Raw genomic sequence first — 17,664 nt, forward strand, 5'->3', positions numbered from 1 at the left:
CCTCTGATTTTTCTTTCTCCAAGTCTGTTAGGAAAAATCGCCAGAACAGAAATGAGGGCCAGGATGGGAGGTGGGATAAAATCCACTTTACCTTATTTGCCTACTGGTCTTAAGGATCAAACAATGTAAGTAAAGGCAGTTGATGAATTGTCAAGCCCTGTAGAAAGGTAAAATGATATTAAAATATTTATTCTAGTTCTTTTATCAATTAGTTATTTAATCTCTCAAAAGTTTAGGACCCATAAAGAATATAATGTCTAATTAGGATTAGTAAATCTCTAAGATAGTGACCGTTCAAGCCTGGTGACGTATCATGGTGGTAATTACTCTGAGATATTTATTGCCTGCTTTAATGACTAAAGTTAATTTCCTAGCATTATACTACGTTTTAAAAAATTTTTTCTTACTGAAAGTACTTTTGAGAATCCCAAATGTCTCCTGTTCCAGAGATTGCTTTCTGAGATAATGCTGTTTGGCCACGCTTGTCATTCCACTTAACAGTATTTCTAAAAACATAAATAATATACTTTGTGTCCTTTCTAAAATAATAGAAAATCAGAAGAGGACTGAGGAGGAAAATCAACACCATTCCTCTGTATTAAAAATACATAATTTAATTCAACCCACGTTTCAAAATAGAAAGACTATATAGCAGGATAGAAATTCCATGGAAGAGATTCTTGAGAAAACAAATGTCTAGTTTTTAAGTATTTTCTGACTAGTTCATACTTATTCTTTATTAAATACATAATTCAGTATCATTTTCATTATTATTTAGTACACAAAACAGTGAATTTAACTTTTGGACTATTTGGGGGGGATTCTTGAAAAGTCTATTTCCTTAGCATTCTGGATAGAGAGGGTCCAAAGGTCTGAGTGAAGTTTATTTCATATAAGGGATACCATCTAGAACTCTGTTTTCTGAACAGATCCCTACTATGCTATGGGATTTTCTAATTTGGGGGAGGGCTGTAGAGGACTCCTCTTTTGCCCCTAAAAGAGGCGTGCCCCCAAATGTACATTCATATACCAGTAACATGAGCATGTCAAAACTCCTGAGAGTGTTAATTTATTTATGTGGAAATGCTTGCTCAAACCAGGAGTCCTTTAAAGAACACTAGGTGCTGTTGTGGAGTTTACTTAGGTCTTCATTTGCTGGAACAGTCACAGGTCTGAAGTAATAATATCGCCTTTGGCAGAACATCCTGAACTACATTTAATAGGAGTCATATTCTCACTTTGTAGCAGGAAGATTACATGAGCAAGATCTAAAGGAACTGGGAAGGCCATCCTTTACCAGGTCTATTTTATACCATTAGGTTGTAAAACCTATTGGATAAAGGAGTCCAATATCTCCTTTATAGGACTAAGTGGAGCAAGGCAATCAGTTACAAAGAGAATCTGAGAGTTTGCCCTTTGCTTAAATGCATGATAATAGTAACTGGCTAGGGGCTTTTTTGTGCTTCTAAAAGTGGGCTCCTAATGGTGTCATCTTAAGCCAGCTTAGCCCCATAATTTCACTTTTCAGATGGATGGCTTTTTGCTTTATGTTTTGAAGATGAGCTGGTAAACTGTTTTTTGTTTTTTTTTAAATCCTTCTGTGCCATAAAAGAAACCTAAATGGAAGGTCTTTTAAACTGTAAATTGCAACAGAGTGTAAGTGTGATTGGCATTAAAGGCCACTGCAGCTAGGGACCATCCACCTAATTTGGCCTTTTATTGTGACAATTATAGTCAGGTTTCAGCCAGGACATCAATCTGTCCTGAAACACAGAGGGTGGAGAGATAATGTGATATTATGAATGACGACTCTAATTTTTATATATCAGACATCTAAGAACTATTTGCAAAACACATGACTGAATTCCCCTGCAAGAAGTTCGATCTGTGGGTTTCCAGGTTTTGCAATGTGCCTGCAAAATTAACTTTCACAGCAGAAAGCAGTCGGGTGAATTTGCAATGACAACACCCGGGCAAAATGCATATATGAACTGATAATCATAATCACAGCCCTGTCCGGCTCTCCAAAATTAAAACGGAAGCTGAAGAAGACAGAAGGCCCATTCAATACACTTGCACAATGCCCATAAAACAAGTAAAGAAATAAACACAACAGGAGAAAACATCAAATGCAAAAAGCAGTGAAATTACCAGCATCAAAACAACAATGAGGATGTTTCTACAAACCTGATCATGAGCAGCATTCATAAACCCCTCTGACCTGCTTTCTTACCCCAGAAGTGTTATTTTCATTAGTCACCAAGTTGCTTCGAATGCATGCTCCCAGAGCCTGAAACTAATTTTCTTCCTCCTCTGTAAGAACATAAAATTCCTACAATCTTGGTAATAGAAAGAGATAATTTTTCCCCAGGTTCCAGCCACCACCATCTCTTTTCTTTATGACAAACGGATGACAGCGTATCCTCCTAGGCTTCTCTCCAGCTTGAAGCTCACCACAGTGTTCCTGATGGCCTCCAGAAAGCTAACCAAGTTGGTCCCCTTGCCCGAGCCAGTTTTTCAATGGCTCCCGGATAAAAGTCTAGAGTTGATGGCCTTCAAGGCTCCGTGGGGTCCAGCGCCAGCCCTAGCACCTTCCTGTAGGTCCACGGACACTCTGTTCTCCCACACTGGAGTCATCACGCATGCTATTCCCTTGGACCTGAGAACTTCTTGATCCCCCATCATGTGCTCTTAAAGCTCTGACTATCTCTTTCCTTCGCTGGACTTAACACAAACGGAATTATGCATCCACTGGCACATTCCTCTGATGAGTATCTATTCCTCTAACAGACTGTATTTCGGCAAAGGACAAAGACCACACGGTTATGTGTCTACCAGGGTAGCCCCGGTGCCTATCAGAGAGACTGGCATACACTTGGCTACAAGAAATATTTGGTCAATGAAAACTGAAAGGAGACAGGTAATTCTATACACAGAAGCTGGAAAGACCTAGATACTAACAGGGTTCTTTCGTGGAGGATGCAGAACGGTCCATGATCTGCTGGACTCGTGGTGTAGAGTCCACTATTGTCATTTGTATGCAGAAGAGTCTTGGAAGCCCTTAGTTAGGCAGCACCCAAACCAAATCGTAAAAATCTTTTTAGACATCCTTCTCTGGCTCACTGAAGGCCACACAGGGTATGTGTGACTGATAGCATCACTGCCTAACAGAGGCCCCCCTGACACCAAGACCATCTCTGCTTCACAACTTGCAATGGTAGATACTGCTCTCACTTTGCTTTATGGCTCAAGAATTTTTCAATGCAGCTTTTACAACAAGGATGTAATTGAAGGCACAGTACTTTGCTGGGTGTCTGGGCCGATTTTACACATTTGCCTGACAGAAAAACACTGCCACATTTCATCATTTATAAAGCCAGAGGGGAGAAGATTATTACTCTGGGGCGTGAGCAGATAAAGGCATAGAAGGTAGATTATCAACCGGATGGGCAAAGGCAGCTTGTGGACAGAAGTGCTCCTGCAGCAGGTCACAGCCTTCCTGATCTGGAAACATCAAAAAATGCCTAGTGTTGGCAGAACACAGCTAAGACGTGAGAAGAACTGCTTCTGGGCTTCTGAAGAGTTTCAGCAGCAGCCGAGAGGCTCATCAGCCAACGGAGAACCCCCCGAAGCCTCCTGAGGCTCACAAGGCAAACACATTTGCCTCTGGGCCCCGTAGGTTGGTGAGGCTCAGCATCGACCCCAGATGCCCTCACCAGAGACACGGGGTCATGGGGGGGGGGGCTGGTTCTGGCACTGAGACGTCTAGCAAGGGCCACCAGAGCTTGGAACGTCCCAGATCCAAAATCTTTTACGGAAGCAATGGGACTGAGGGAGCTGCATGGCCCCCACCATAAAAATCCAGTTTTGCTGGGCTTGAAGCTAGGTTCCATGGGTAGCTAATTAAAAGCATGTGCTTTGGAGGCAGGCTAGTAGAAAATGCAAAGCTCTCACCACCTTAGCATCATCCAAATTTTACAAGAGGCGCTGGCAGGAGAAGTAGTTCAAAAATACAGGTTTCCCCAGTGAAGACTTTCCCTTAGAGTCCTAATTGGGTCAGGTCCTGAGAACGGCCACAGGGCGTCCACCCCAGGTCTACACTACTGGGGAGCAGAGGGGGGCTATGGAGTTTACAGGATGGTAGGAAGCAGCAAAATATTGAGGTTGAGAAGAGAGGAAGAGCCTCCAGAGTACGGAAGCCATAGGTTCAAATCCCACCATTTTCTAGTCCTGTGACTTTGGGCCAATCATCAAACATGGCTGTTCCTTGGTTTCCTCATTTGTCAGGTAGGCATAGATGTTCCTACTGCACAAACCTGAGGCATCAAAAAAGATAACAGGTATAGACCGGCCAACAGAAACATAAAACTCTCCTCCCCAATATTATTTGTCACAGAAGGAGCAGGAGGACAAAGATGGAAACATCAAAAAAATGTACTCTTTCTCTCCCCCACATTCCCTCCAAAGTGGAAATCTGTACCAACCCGCATTGATTCACAAGTGCTGGGGAAGCGCTCGATGAGGGGGGACACAGCGACACTTGCCAAAACGCAGAAGGGAACACACTTCCTACTCACAACCCTGATCTTCAGTGCACATCAAACACAAGGACGAGTGAAATGAATTGCCACAACGGGCAATAATTCACATGCCATAGTATTTAAAAACCTGTAACGATCACATCATTATGGCTGGCAGTGCCCCTAACCAAGCAGGCACTAGTAAGGGATCTCCTAACGAGGAGACATTTCCAGCACAAATAAGGCCACATAAAGGCTGTGTGGTTTACACCTTTGCCAGTGGAGAGAAACTCACTCCCAGGAATTAAGCAGTCACTGGGGGCCAGTGGAAAATCTGAGGATGCCCTTTTACCTCCACATGGCCTCCCCACCATCTGCAGGCATCCGGGCCCGTATCATATGTTGCTTGTCTGGCTCTCAGATGCCTGGAGGCTCCAGTTAAATAACTATTTATTTTACCAGCCAAGGTGTTACAATTAATTACTTTAGCTCCTCTTGAAAGTAGTAAGAGAGCGTGTCGATGCTCCTTGAGGGAATCTGAATTTGGTTACCTCCTCCTGAATTAGTGAGTGACAGCACCAACAACAACCGCTGAGAATTCAGAGTCTTGTCTCCCAGACAAGGCCATCCGAGAACTGAAGCTCCCTCCACCCAAGTACACTGGCGGGAGGCACACATCTGATGCACCCCAAGCAGTATGTTTATTTATTTGAATGTTACCAGTTCTGGGCCAGGCTTTGGGATATGCAAGACGAATGGTTCAAAGTATTCCCTTTTATTTTAGCAGGTCAGCCCTAGTTGTTACTAAGTGCCACCATCATCGTTACTATTTTAACACATTGTATGGAGTGCTTCAGAGTCTGTGCCATGGTGTTTTCATACATACGATCTCATCTGAAGTTCACAACGAGCCCATCGCTATCTATATTTCCATCTGATGGGACAAATGGAATTGAAGCAGTGAGGGAATAAACGGATTTGTCGAGGGAAACATGGCAGTGAGCGGCAAGTTGGAACTGTAGCATAGAGCCTTTCACTCCAAAACCCCAACCCTTTGCAGCGGTTTTCCTAAACTGATTTCATCGTCGAAGGGAATCGAAGCATCTGGGGAAGGTTCTGGAACCGGAATCTCCTTCTCAGAGAGCTGTTATGAGAACTGAGCGGGATAATGTATGTAGAATGCTTGACAGGACTGGCAGAGGGCCTGACACAGGACCAGAGTCCGTAACTATCACCTATTTTAAAAAATTATTGTTTATATCCAAAGACAATCAGAAACTGGAAATCTCTTTCTGGAAGACTTGTGACTTTACCTGTCGGAACTGTTTTAGCGGGACGAGGACATCTATACAACGTAAAATAGAGAAGAACCAAAGCTTTAGGCTGCTTGCCATTAAAAAAAGGGGAGGGCTAGTCAGCCTACCAAGTTCAGAAGTGGCCCTAAATATTCATTTCCTTTCCTGAAAGATTTAGGAATTGGCTTTGTGTTAGTTAGCTGCTTGCATTTCTGAGACATCTGGCGCTAAACCCTGTACTTGGTTGTTTTTTTTTTTTTTTAAAAAAATAGAACCAGTGCCTGGCAGCCACCTTTGGAGACTGACCAAAAATAGAAATAATTCACTGAAACCTCATTAGAATGGTGCTCAAGGATGCCAAGCTACCAGGGAAAACATTGCAGAAAGTTGAGTAAGACCTTAGTAATAGAATCTAGAAGTTCTAGGAACTGAATTTTCAAAGAGTCAGAACTGGGTATTGTTTCAGAAATATATGATTTTATTTCATACCTGTGGTGCACACTACGCCTGGTAGTGTGATTTTAAGAGTATTCCTGACCAAACCCATTTATTTGATATATAAAAATTATCTATTAGAACCAAAGGACTGAGATCAAATGAATACTACATAAAATCGGTTGATAGTACTCAATTGATATACACAGGTTAAGCAATTCTTCTCATTCAGTGTTGTCTATAGGACTGATGTGCTTAATTAATGCTTTCTTCAGCAACAATCTTGGCTTACCTCAACTTTGGACAAACCCAAATTCCAGGTAAGCAAGCTCTAAATTAGTGCTATCATATTATTTTGTATACAGCTACCTAGGAATTTGCATGCACATCAAAATCACGTAATTTCATACATATTCAGAAAACACAAAAGGCTAAGAAACAGAATCTGTTTTACAAATGTGTCCAGATGAGTCTATGTGCAGGTATGTTTCCCAGATCTCACAAAGAAAGCCCAAAACGGGGAGGATCCAAACACTAATAATTTTCTCAAAAGACACGTGGGCAGTCTTAAAGAAATGAGGTGAGCCCCAATTACTGTGCCTTTTACTCTATCCCATTTGGACACTTGTTGCAAGTTAAAAGGCAGGAAGGATAAAATATTTCTGTTTTGGAAGTTCTCCCCATTGTCTCTGTCTCCTAATCCCTCACAAACCAAAGAAGTTGCATTCCTGAAAAACACCACAGTTGGCCAAACAGTCTTACCAAGATCAAGGTGCAGAGGAAAGGGGGTTACTGGAAACTCATACAAAGTCTCACATAGATAGGTGAAACTCAGTTTCTTACTGGTTTGTTATCACATCCTGTAAAAATGGTTGAACGGATTTCCACTAAATAGGAAGGATCTATGCAAACTGGTCTGTTTTGAAACGCCACCCAAATGGTACATGACATGTGCTTTGAAAGTATGCATCAGAGGCACCCTCCAGAAGTGGGATCTGGGCTTCAGATGGGTACAGACATACCATATATATATCAAGACGCTACAGACAGAGAAAACAAACAGTAGTTTCAATGTAACCCCTAAATATAAAAGAAAATTGTAAGCGCTTCTCCTATAGGCAATCCTGTGTTACAGCACCCCAGGTGAGTAGCATCAGGATTCACACAGTTAAAGATGGTTAACCATTCCTCTGGGATAATGCCTAGATGCACAGACAGTAACAGGATTTTCAGAGACAGTAACAAATCTCTAAAATAAAACCAGCATTAATAGTTTTAGAATCCTGCCCCGGGAAATTCTGCGAAGCCGTGGGACCAAGGTAGCGCTGTGATTTGCAGAGGCAGATTCTCCTATCACCCCCACAAGGGAGTTTCACTGATCTTTGAGGTTTTCAAACCAGCTCCCACTGATTTCAAGTTCAAAGGCATTTGCACATGCTCTTACCTTTATTTTTCTATGGCTGAGGAAATGTTTTATCAAATTGGTGCTCCTTTCACAAACCATTGTAGTATCTGGGAATAAATACCCATGTGGGCTCTTTAATTTAAAGGGGCATAGATGAACCTGGAATACCTGGGCTGATTTAAAACGGGGCCGATTTAAATATTTTGGCATGTAAATCTTCATACCTTGGTTGGCCAGCGATTGGGGACTTCTCAGGCATGAAATTTTCAGTTATTCCTATGGCTATCAAATGAGCAAGAATGCAAACAGCTCCCTCATCGACTGAGATTACAACGTTGAAGTGTCCTCAAATACTTACTTGATAATGATGAAGCAAGATTTCTCAATCTCAGCACTGACATTTTGGGCTGGATACTTTTTTGCTGGGAGAGGCTATCCTGTGTATTGTAGGACATTGGGCAAGTGTTCCTTGTCTCTATCCATTAGATGCCAGGGCACTGCCACCCCAGTATGACAATCAAGTGTCTCCAGACATAGCCACAAGGCAAAATCCCCTGTCCCCTCCCTCCCCTCCCCCATAAGAACCATTGTCATTAAAAAAGTTAATAAGTGACTGTTGAAATCTTTACCCCATCCACTCACATTATCCTTATCTAACTACACCATTCATTCAATACTCTATACCTTTTTATAAAAAGGAGGAAGAAAAAAAAAAAAGCTGTCATCAAATGTACAAAGTAATTTTACAGGCAAGAGAATATAGAACAGGACCAAAGGTTTTCATTACGGGCAGAAAGAATAAGAACACAGTTTTAAGTCACAAGATAATAGCTCTTCAGGTACCAGCAAAATTAAGAGAGGCCCTGAAGCACTTCTATACATGTGATAATAACTGGAACCAGTGATATCTTCTTCTTTCTCTACCGTTTTGAAGAGAACACAAACTTATCTGATTCGGTATTCCACTAAGAGCACAGACCCTGGAGATGGGCTGTTGCTGTTGAAATACTGGCTCTAACTTCTATTGGCCTGTGTAGTCTTGTGAAATTGACACTGAAAAGAAGCTCCATGCCTCAAGCTTCTGCATCTGTAAAATGGGCATAATAATACCTTGAGGGGTCCCAGTAAAGGTTAAATAACGTAATACTGAATATAGGCACTTTATTTTGGCATTTTACATGAATTAAGTCCACATAAGATATTAACTTTTATTAGCAGTATTTGTATTCTATTTATTTATTTTAAAGATTAATTATTTTACAGAGAGACAGTGCGTGTATGCACATGCAGGAAGCAGTTGGAGGGGCAGAGGGAGAGGGAGAGAGAGAATCTCAAGGAGACTCCTTGCTGAATGCAGAGCCTCAGCAATGGGGCTCAATCTCATGACCCCGGGATCACGACCTGAGCCAAAATCAAGAGTCCGGCACTTACCTGACTGAGCCACCCAGGCACCCCCGTATTCTTTTTAAAAGCATCTTTTCAACTAGATCTGGGGGAGGGGAGGAGGAAGAAAATGAATTGCCACTTCCTTCTCTACTTGGGATGCAAAGTACTTTGTCTGTATCTCCCAAAAGGTGCAGTCAGCCAAAGCATCTACTAGATCACACTTCCGGGAAGAGCAAGGCTAGGAAAAATGAGAACTGGATCAGGAGTCACGGAACTAGGATTCTCTTGTCTTGGTAGATGCCAAAGAGCTAGAGGATCATGGTCAATCTTAAAATCCCTCAGAGCTAGGTCTCTGAATTGTCCTGTTTGGTGGACTGCTACAGAGTTCCTAATATGTTCCTATGACAATCAGATTCTATGACTTCTATTAGAACAAATGGCCCAAAGAACTAAATTCTAAACTAAATGACAGATTCTAAACTATTTTCACTTAGTGATATACAGAAGGGCAAAGTACTTGGTAACCATCCTTGAAGTGCAATGATTTAATTAAAGAAAATTTTCACACGGTCTTTTTCAAAGTCTCTTAATTATGTGATGCTTTGCCAATTATTAAATTGTCCTCCGTAATGTCCGCTAAGAGGAAATTTGAATTACAGGCCATTTGCAGACAAGAGATGGACTGAAAACACCTGATAGGCTATAAATTTAATGTTGTACATCCACAAATCTACTCCAAACTTGCATCTGAACATTAAAAATGACTCCAGCCTTCACTTAATGGTAAATCCTATGAAATCAATTAGCTGTTAAAACAGTTTAATTGGAACATATGTATTTTAATTTTTGTGTATGTATAAAAAAAGTCTTCCTAATCAACCCAAAACATTCTGAAATTACACTTCTAGGTAATGTAGTGAAAGAAGTGAACTTGTAACTGGATAAAACCAAGGATGTGGAAAAAATGAGAAGGATGATATTCAAACAACAGCAACCGGCAAGGAAGAAATTAAGAATCATATCAGTATTTGCTACTGGCCTGAAGAGCAGTCTAAAAAGGAAGTTTTACAACTCACCACCACTCACTGACTCAAACTCACAAGTTCTCCCATGATAAAATAGTTACTGGCTTTTGGGGTGGGTGTTGGTAGATGGGTATAATTAGTAATTCCTTTTCTCTTTTAGTTCCTTTCCTCCCTCCCTCTCTTCCTCTTCTTCCTCCTCCTTTCTCTCTGCCTGTCTTCCTTCCTTCCTTCCTTCCATCTGTCCTTCCTTTTCTTTTTTCCCATGCAGTAGGGGCCCTTGTTTCACATTCCCAATAGGAATGGTCAAAAGTAAAAAAAAAAAATTTAGAGCTAACTATAGGAATGTTAGCAAATGTATTCTTCATTTAAAAAAGGAAAAGACTCCTAGGGGATGGTCAAAAAAATAAAAAGATCGATATAGGTCACCCTGCATAAAAGGGATGAGTTATACTTCCACAGTGGTGTTTTGCTTTGTAGAAAGATGGAGGAAAGAAAAAAAAAATGCAGATAGGAGAGCCCAGTTCTAAAATTCACAAATAGGAACTTCATACATTAAAATGAAATATTTACCATTTGGAAAATGTACAAAAGATATAATTGTTGTATTTTTTCCTTGATATTTCATCTCCCTTACCTGATCCACCTTTCGTATTCCAATAATAAAATGATGCTACCACTGAAGAAAGGATTCAGAGGCCAAATCTCTTCAAAACCTCCAGTTCCCCAATTACTTTGTGGGCAGGCCAGTATTCTGAGGATACACTGACACTTTTCATGGAGAAAGGCACAGAGAAGGTGCTTAATAAATACTGCAGAATGAACAAATGAGTTAGCAAATGAGTGCATGAATAAATAAATGAGAAAATATTACAATTTGTTCTGTTAGAGAATCTGAAGGAGAAAAAGGGGGACAGAGGAAGAAAAACACAGACATGTAAAGAACAGCAAGAGCAAGAAAAAGCAAAGAAACATACATAGAGGTGCCCTGAGACACAAAGAAACTAACCCATCAACTATCACAAAGAGACCCCAGAAGGATGTAAATAAGAAACAACCACAGGGAATGCAAGCTGGTGCAGCCACTCTGGAAAACAGTATGGAGGTTCCTCAAAAAGTTGAAAACAGAGCTACCATACGATCCAGCAATTGCACTACTGGGTATTTACCCCAAAGATACAAATGTAGAGATCCGAAGGGGTACATGCACCCCGATGTTTATAGCAGCAATGTCCACAATAGCCAAACTATAGAAAGAGCCAAGATGTCCATTGACAGATGAATGGATAAAGAAGATGTAGTATATATATATACAATGGAATATTATGCAGCCATCAAAAGGAATGAAATCTTGCCATTTGCTATGACGTGGATGGAACTGGAGGGTGTTATGCTGAGCGAAATAAGTCAATCAGAGAAAGGTCATCATATGATCTCACTGATACAAGGAATTCTTAATCTCAGGAAACAAACTGAGGGTCGCTGGAGTGGGGGGTGGGGTGGGAGGGATGGGGTGGCTGGGTGATAGACACTGGGGAGGGTATGTGCTATGGTGAGCGCTGTGAATTGTGTAAGACTGTTGAATCACAGACCTGTACCTCTGAAACAAATAATACATTATATGTTAAAAAAAAAAAGAAGAAGAAGATAGCAGGAGGGTAAGAATAAAGGGGGCGAAATTGGAGGGGGAGACGAACCATGAGAGATGATGGACTCTGAGAAACAAACTGAGGGTTCTAGAGGGGAGGGGGGTGGGGGGATGGGTTAGCCTGGTGATGGGTATTAAAGAGGGCACGTTCTGCATGGAGCACTGGGTGTTATGCACAAACAATGAATCATGGAACACTACATCAAAAACTAATGATGTAATGTATGGTGATTAATATAACATAATAATAAAAAAAATTTTAAAAATTTAAAAAAAGTAAATTGCACATTATGAAATCCTAAAAAAAAAAAAAAAAAACAACAACAACAAAAAACCACCACAGGCAAGCCAGAAAGAAATATAGCAAAATAATCCACAAAAGCCTCTCCATCCACCATCTACTGAGATAAAAGCATTTTGGTAGGAAACTTTATTTTTTATTATTTTTTAAAAGATTTATTTATTTATTTATTTGAGAGAGAGAGAGAGAGAGAGCGTGCGCACGCGAGAGCACCCGTGCCAGCAGGGGGAGGGGCAGAGGGGGAGAGAGAATCTCAAGCAGACTCCCTGTGGAACATGGAGCCCGACACGGGGCTCGATCTCACGACCCTGAGATCATGACCTGAGCCGAAATCAAGAGTAGGACGCTCAACTGACTGAGCCACCCAGGCACCCTAGTAGGAAACTTTATAAAAAACATTTCTCTGATACAGATATATCCCCATATTGTTGGCCCTGAAACACTCCTTTGAAGCCTCTGAATGCAGAGATTTGTAAAGCCCTGTTGCCTTTTCACAACCACAGTCATAAATGGAGAAACATTCGTTTGTTGGCATGTCAGATGCAATGGAGCCCCGTTAACATCCTCAGAGGTTACCATCCTCAGTGAATCAGAAGACTTGTAGCCTTCACGTTCATGTCCTTGACCATCTCAAGAGATGGTCTTAAACTTCTATATGACCACAGCCCCTCTTAGGTAAAGCTTACACAAACACCTAGACATGCTCTTTCACAACCCAGATGATTCACTTTGTGGTAGGACCCTGAGAGGTTTCCTATAACTTAGCCCTACTCAGTATATATTTCCTGAACAGTAACTGAATCAAGACACTGATAGGAGGGCAAAGGAAAGGTGGATGGTCAGGTACAAACAGAAGGGGAACAAGACACGGACCTTAGCCTCAAAGAGTTTCCATTGTAGTATTCTCAGGTCCCTCACCTCCTAGGCCCTGTTTCTGATACTCCTTAGCTGATAGGCTATCAGGTTGCTCCTCTCCATTCAAGACAACAGAGCCTAAGTATGTCTCCACTGAATTTAGTTAAGTATTGGCACAACCAAGCCACAGTGTTAGTCACTTGCAAGAGATGCAGTGATGACCAAGTGAAGACTCCCAGTCCTCAATGATCTCACAGTACAAAGGCAGAAGCAAGCAAGTAAAGTAACAGCTTTAATGCATGACGGAATGCTCAGAGAACAGCAGGTTAAAGGAAGGACGAATCCCATCTACCTGTGACGGGGGGAGGGAGGGCGAAATGCAGGGAAGTGGAGAAAAAGCCTTCCTTGCCAGCCCTAGATAGATGAGTCATCAAGAACTCCTCCTGCCTTCTCAAGGTCTATAAATAATCCCAGGTGCTGCCATTTCATTTAATTACTAAGCCTCTCCAGATGGAGAAAAATAATTAAGCAGTCTGTACCACCGACATGATATAAAGAATGGGTTAGCAACTTGTGAAACATTTGAGTTTTGAAGTTTGCTTTTGACTCTGAAGTGAAGGCAGAAATGAAAAGGGGGCAACCACCTAACTGGAGGCGTTAGAGAAAACCAAACGACCGTGGTCATATTCCGGGCAGAAATTTACACAGAAATAGAAAAAAAAATATTGGGACAAGGGGGCTCAACGTTGCCAGGAGGAGTGAAACTGAAACATTAAATGAAGAAACCTCATTGAAGATCAGTTGTCAAAAAAACCAAAAACCAAAAAACACAACACTTTAAGACAATCTATAAATAAATCAGGATGCAATTTATTTATTTCTTAAATGTACAAGACATATGCCATTGACTAGGCCACCAGATGCAGACATAATAAAAATTTTATATCTTTGCATCTGATGCAAAGATTAAGAAGAGACTCTACCCAGAAAGGTCTACCAAGGAGGCTGGTGAGAACATCACATGAGAAAAGTTTCTAAATGTAGCTGCTCTTAAGAAATCATGCATTTATAATCCCATAGTTCAAGGGAATCAGGAAATATAAATAATATTTTAGGCATTCCAACAATGACCACTAAGTACTAAAACAAAGGAGATGCCCCCCCCCATGATACACTCAACAATAATAATGTGCTTCTTGAAAAAACCCAATCATCATACCCGTAAACCCACAGTAATCACAACTGCAAAAAGCTTGGGGATACCAACTTTGTAGGAGCATTACATGGAAAGCCAGTGGATGTTTGCTTGGAGAGAAGTCACGTGGATTCTGACGGGGAAATAGAGGGAAGCATTCAACAAGGAACAGTGAAGAAACAGTGGAAGAAAGAAAAACCAATTCAGATGGTGATGATGGAAGATTTCTTGGTCTAAAAACATACAGGCCTGCTTAAGGTAAGGTCATTCATTCTGAGTACCTGGTATTCTCTACTCAATAAACTTAAGCCAGAGCCAATCAAATCCTTTTGTGTGTTGTTTTCAAAGCAAAGCATCCTTCCACAAATTACTTAATCATTCCCCTATCATTTCAGCTCTCCTGTCAACATAAGTTTTTCATATTTCTTTCTTTAAACAGATAAGCTAGGTAGAGTATTATCAGAATAATAGAATATTTTTAAAGAGTATTTTAATGGCATTTGGTATTTTACATTTTGACAGGAATTCAAATCAGGCTAACGGCAAAGAATAGTAGAGATTCTACTTTAACAAACAGAAAACAATTATCTTAATTTCTGTACTTACATAAATTAGCTATACAAGCACTTATTCTCTTTAGTGGTTTAACAACAGGTATCTCCATCCTTTGCCAATTCTTACTTTAATCAGTTTTAAAAATCCTTTAAAATCAACCTTCCCCCTCACCGATCTCCTAGATCTTCTAGGAGATCACAAACACAAACACCTAGACATGCTCTTCTTCTATAACTTGGCACTGAAACACTCCTTTGAAGCCTCTGAATGCACTACTACTTTAAGATTTGTAAAGCCCTGTTGCCTTTTCACAACCACAGTCATAAATGGAGAAACATTCGTTTGTTGGCATGTCAGACCCAATGGAGCCCCGTTAACATCCTCAAAGGGTTACCATCCTCAGTGACCCAAATAAATATTTGGGTCTGCTGATCCAAAGATGTGTATGAACTAGGGTACGGAGTAAGTTAACATCAAGATGACAACATCTACATGGAACTCAGCCTTGCCTAGACATGCTCTTGTCATTCACATCATGTCACTCTGGATAATTAATATGTGGGTTTATAAGCACCAAGTCAGCACACAGCCTCTTTACAAATGTAAGGGTTTCTCCACCCACCTCTTGCTAGCCATTATCACGTGCAACTCGAACAGTGAGGTCCTAGTGGGCAGGAGCTGATTGCATTTATTATATTTAATGTAGCTACTAGTGCCCTTCCTAGCACTGAACCAGTGCTGAATAGATGATAAATACTTCTTCAATACCAAAATGCAAGATACCAGGTTTGAATTTGAAAATATATATGAAGATTTATCTGACTACTCGGGGGAAGAAATTTAACATTCTTACAGGAAGGCGCAAAATACAAAGTATGGAATGTAACTAGACTGCCACATTAAAATAACAGTAATACTGTTTTCCTCTCCATTGCTCAACATAGTGTGAACAAAGATGTATAAATGCATATGTGGACTTATAAGGAAAACAAAAGAAGCAGCTCAACACAGCTGGCATCTAAAAAGAAAATCGGTTCTATTTTACGTTACCCATCTTCCATGTTGTGTATACAGGGCAGCAAGCCAAAATTTTTAGAAGGACTTATCAGATGAAATATATCTTTGTGTGTGAACTAGTCATCATGTCCTAGAAATACTTTAAAAATTTAAAACCTACATTTCACACTGAGGTGTTTTGCTGGTTTGTAAACCAACGGGATTTGCCTACCTAAGACTCTAATTGGTCCTACATTTCACAAGAGTTTATAGGAGCTGGAAACACAGAAACCTTCTGTGTAGCACATACTGTGAACTAGTTCTTCCAGGACTCAAAGAAACACTTTAAAATTTGTTTTCCTCTAAGAAAGGTGATCTACACAGTAGGACCTGGTCAGGCCAGGCATGGGTGGGCAGGACAGAAGGAGGACAGGGTAGATTGATGGTGCAGCTACAGGAGTAGAGGAACAGCTACAAGAAAAGCAGCACACCAAGAGGACAATCACAGAAAAGAAGGGATTAACCATGGAAGTGGGTACTGTTTAAACATGGCTCAAGTGACCTCAGCATTGTATAAGGCAAACTGATCATGGTTTAGATGCAGAAGAGGTACAGACAGAACCCAAGGAACCTGCCCAAAACAGACTTCTGTTGATGCAAAGAAGACACATATACCATAGGTCTCCATGGCATAGGAAAACAATTGTATGGATATGGACATGGATACATACTTTATTTGGCATTGAACGAATGTCTACTATGTGCCAGAACCCACGTTAGGGGCTTCATTTAATGACTACTTACAATCTTACAATCTTGATGGTGTAGATAGAAGTTGCCATCCCCATTTCACAGGTAGGAATACTGAGGTTGGAAAGTTTAAATAACTCCTTCACCATTATGCAGCTATTAAGTGGAAGAGATGGGACTCAAAAGCAAATAGTTTTGATGCTAGTGAATGAGTTTTTAAAACACTATGCCCAACTGATTTATGAAAGTAATCAGGGAAAAGAGATGTGTGGAAGAACAAAGGGGAGATCAACCAAATACATACACAGAAAACTTACAAGATATCAGACTATGAGCTATGGTAAGAAATATGTTTTATAACATGACCAAATACATACCTACTATGCCTCTCTCTATAAAAGCAACTAAAAAAAGTTTAAAAAAAAAAAGTTCTGCAAAAATATTTACCCTTACTATGAGTAATACACTCTGATATTTTCTGATCATTTTTTTCTATTCCATCATTATTTTAAAAGTGCTGGCAGGATTTACTGAAATTACTTCATGGCCCACTAGGAGGTCAGAACCCACAGTTTGAAAACCGGTGCCATAACCAATCCTAATGACCACCACTCTTACCATTTCTGAGATTCGGGCAGAATATTGGGTTTTTCAATTTTTCATATATAATCTTCCATTTGAACCTTTACCCATTAAAGGAAGGGGGGGGGTAGTTAAGAGGGAGAGAGGGCAGTGCATAGAATTGTCCATCATGTGTCATATGCTAAAAAGCGTAGTGAAATTAACATACTGCAAACAAGAATGGCTCCATCTCAAAGACAAAAAAGCTTGCCCCAAAAGGCAGGGGTCAAAGACTCATGGTGGAAAAGGTTCTGTTGTCCTAAATATTCCTTTGAGTGGTCAGAAAGACATCATTGTCCAACAATGCCTCACTGATGAAAGAAACACTACTATGTAGTCTTCAGGCAAATTTTAAGACTGAAAGACAAGTCACATACCTACTACTCAGGTTACTTTCTGCCCAAAAAGCACCAGGTCTCCTCTCAGTTACTATTTCAAGACACTTGATGGTTGACACTACTTTAATTTGATGTGACTTATTAAAAAGCCTGGACAGAATTATCCCATGGGAGGATACAAGGTTTGGCTTCTAGTTGTAGAACCAACACACAAACCAGAAGAAACACTCACTACAAGCACAATAAAGAAGAGAAAGAAAGGATGAGAGTTCATAAATGTACTAACTTGGAAATGGTCTCAGTGAAAACTTTAGTTACCATGGGGATTTCTCGGAGGGAAAG

The 17,664-nt window shown here is 40.6% G+C and overlaps 1 protein-coding gene across 5 annotated transcripts in view; it reads right to left on the reverse strand.

Annotated features, from left to right (window-relative positions):
- PTPRG (protein tyrosine phosphatase receptor type G) overlaps positions 1-17,664 on the reverse strand; it is a 708,308-nt gene that overhangs the window by 191,226 nt on the left and 499,418 nt on the right. The window lies entirely within an intron of this gene.

Source organism: Mirounga angustirostris, unplaced genomic scaffold (assembly GCF_029215605.1).
Source record: "Mirounga angustirostris isolate CCGP_5_RB_7025 unplaced genomic scaffold, mMirAng1.0.hap1 SCAF_1, whole genome shotgun sequence".
Classification (NCBI taxonomy): Eukaryota; Metazoa; Chordata; class Mammalia; order Carnivora; family Phocidae; genus Mirounga; species Mirounga angustirostris.